Below are 3162 nucleotides of genomic sequence, written 5' to 3'. Positions count from 1 at the left end.
TGTAGATAACGAGTTAAGTTTACGTCGAATGGCACCTAATGATTTTAGCACATATGCAACACGAGAGAGTTGTTTTAGTAAGAGAAATCCAAGGATAGGCATGATAATCAGCGATGTGCAGGAGGGAAAGAGCAATACGGACGAATAAGATGGCATGAGAGATGTTAAGTGGTGCTTATATTGTCAGGAGCACTGTCTGCACTTTACGAGCGGGTGCGAAAAGCTATGGAGGAACGCTAAAAACGAATGAGTAAAAGACCCCGATAGGCCCAAAACAGAACCACCCAAGATACTAACGGAGATGAGGGAAAAAAATAAAGGATGACCTGCGTACAATGATCAGGCACCTAATGTGCAGGACAGTGACCCTGACCCTAGAAATTACCATAACAAACATAATAGCTACACATCCAATTATAATAGTTAAAACAATAATAATAGAAACCTCGATGGCAACAATAGTCGCCCTCTGGCGAATAATAACAGGAACAATAATAGGCCATTCGAAGAGAAAAGGAATTTCAATGGTCGAAATAGGGGAAAAAGTTATGCACCCAATAATAATTATAATAAACATGATCAGCAACGAGAAAATAATTATAATAATTACATGCCCGGTAATAACAATTATAACAATTATAATTAGCAACGCGAGAACAATTATAACAATTACGCGCCCGGCAATGACAATTATAAGAATTATAATCAGTGACAGGAAAATAATTATAATAACTATGGACCCAGGGACAACAATTACAACCTTTACAATCAGAAAGAAAACCAAAATAATCAATACAATCATGAGAAAAATACGCGCGAAAAATTTAAACTCCCAGGATGTTCGATGCGCTTCCCTAGCGTTGGGCATCCCCCAGTAGATAGGAAGATAACAAAAACACTTGACAGCAGAAAAACGGCAAGCGTAGAGGTAAGAAAGTTACTAGCTGTGAGTGTAAGAGTTGATATGATGACAAGGAGAGATAATTTGCCTTGAAACAGCCCTCAAATGGAAGTAGGACGAATTAATAATGGAAGCAAGCCTCAGCGTGAAGCAAAAATAAATATATTTCTAGCAGGTAGGACACCCCCTTTGGTAGTTATGACAAGCACTCAATTCAGAGGGGGGGAAGCAAAATTTTATGCGGACACAGTAGCTGAAATTTCTATTATAAAGGAAGACAGTATTCTTCCAAATGCATTCTTTAACGTGAGAAACCGAGTAAGAATTGTGGGTAATACGCACGAAGAGCGTAGCACTTTAGGTGTAGTTGAAATACCACTGAATGGCTTAATGTGTAGGTTGCATGTGCTCCCACGTGACTTCCCAATAGATGGGGAAGGTATTATTGGATGGGACATTTTTAAGTTATATCAAGGTCGTATAAGCGTGGAAGAAAACATTTTTAAATTAGGAGGAATGAAAATTAATTTAATCGAGCCAGAGATGCTCAAGATTCTTGCTAGATCAAAGAAAGTTATATATGCCCGTGTCGGGGTAAATAGCGAAAAAATAAAAGTAGGGTGGGTTCCTTTGCAAAGAATAAGAGAAGGAGTTTTATTCGGAAATTTTATAGCCACAAATAATGGTGGAAAAGTTTATGCTGAGTGTGTAAACAAACTAAATAAAAAAATAAGCATACCTGTACCGGAAATAGAGTTATTAGAATGCGAAGTGATGCGAGAGCCCGATCCATTTAGCGTTGAAGGGGACGACGCTCAGGGCGTTAATGAGGCAATTATAAGACTTTTTGAGGCAGATGGCCGAGAAAGGAGAAAAATGAGCAAAGTTAAATATGGCGTTACAAATAATCATACAAGCGGCGGGAACAATAGTAATTTCAAGAACACTGACAATGTCATTAGATTATCGGATAAAGAAAAAATAGCGAAAATCGATAAAATAATGCAGCTTATTTATGTTTCAAGTTGAAACGAGGAAGGAAAATCACACATCTGGAAGCTCACAGATTATACTCCGTTTGTATTCGGCCTAGATGAAGAATCACTGAAAGCAACTCATTTATCAAAACACCGCATCATAACTACGACGGACAAGCCCGTGACGGCGAAGCGCTATAGGTACCCATCAGCGCTAAGGGAACAGATGAAAAAAGAGATAGAGAAATTGCTCGAGCAAGGAATCGTCGAGCTTTCGGAATCGCCATACAATTCTAACATGTGGATTGTACCCAAGCATACGGGGCCGGACGGGAAGAAGCGTTGGCGTGTAGTAACTGATTTTAGGCAGCTTAACGAAATTACTGTAGGAAGTTGCCATCCCTTACCATTCCAAAGTGATATACTCGAACATTTAGCATCAGCTCGATACATTACAGTAGTCAATCTAAAACAGGGATTATTCCAAATAGAAATTCATGTGGATGACGCACACAAAACAGCATTTTCTGGGCCAGATGGTCATTATCGGTATAAGAGAATGCCAATGGGGTGTACGGACTCGCCGAATACATTTTTCAGAGCGATGTCACTCGCGTTGGCGGGTCTACAAGGACATGAAATCAAAGTGTATTTAGATGATATCATGGTGTTTGCTCCAAACCTTGAAGAGCACGGGAGGCGTTTAATTAGACTTTTAAAGCGGCTTTTGGAAGCAAACTTGACAATTGAGCCGAAAAAATGCCAATTTTTGAAGTGCGAAGCGAAAGTACTGAGACACGTAGTAGGAAACGGACAAATAAAAATAGATCCAAAAATAATCGAAGCAGCGAAAAAATATCCAAGACCTACGAATGCAAAGAAAATCAAAGAATTTCTTGGATTTGTCGGATATTATAGACGATTAATGCAGAATTATGCAAAAATTGCTCAGCCACTCTCCAAACTCTTGAGAAAAGGAACAATGGGAAGAGCAGCAGGAGCAAGTTTTCAAAACATTAGTTGACGCATTATGTAGTGAGCCAGTACTTATTGCACCTAATCTAGACAAGCCTTTTGTCACAACAGATGCGTCAGACTACGCAATAGGAGCAATATTAAGCCAAGGCGAGTTGGGGAAAGATAGACCGTGTGAATATGCTTCATGATGCCTTCGAGGGAGCGAATTACGCTACCCAACGTATGATAAGGAACTGTTGGCTATTGGCTATAGGCTATAATTGGCTATAGATTGCAAAAGAATAGTTTCGGCCGTACTTACTTGGG

This window comes from Copidosoma floridanum, unplaced genomic scaffold (assembly GCF_036245765.1).
Source record: "Copidosoma floridanum isolate Cflo_tuat_1 unplaced genomic scaffold, Cflo_Japanese_pri ptg000008l, whole genome shotgun sequence".
In the NCBI taxonomy this organism is placed as follows: domain Eukaryota; kingdom Metazoa; phylum Arthropoda; class Insecta; order Hymenoptera; family Encyrtidae; genus Copidosoma; species Copidosoma floridanum.
The sequence above is the reverse complement of the archived record's forward strand: the minus strand, read 5'-3'. Positions refer to the sequence as shown.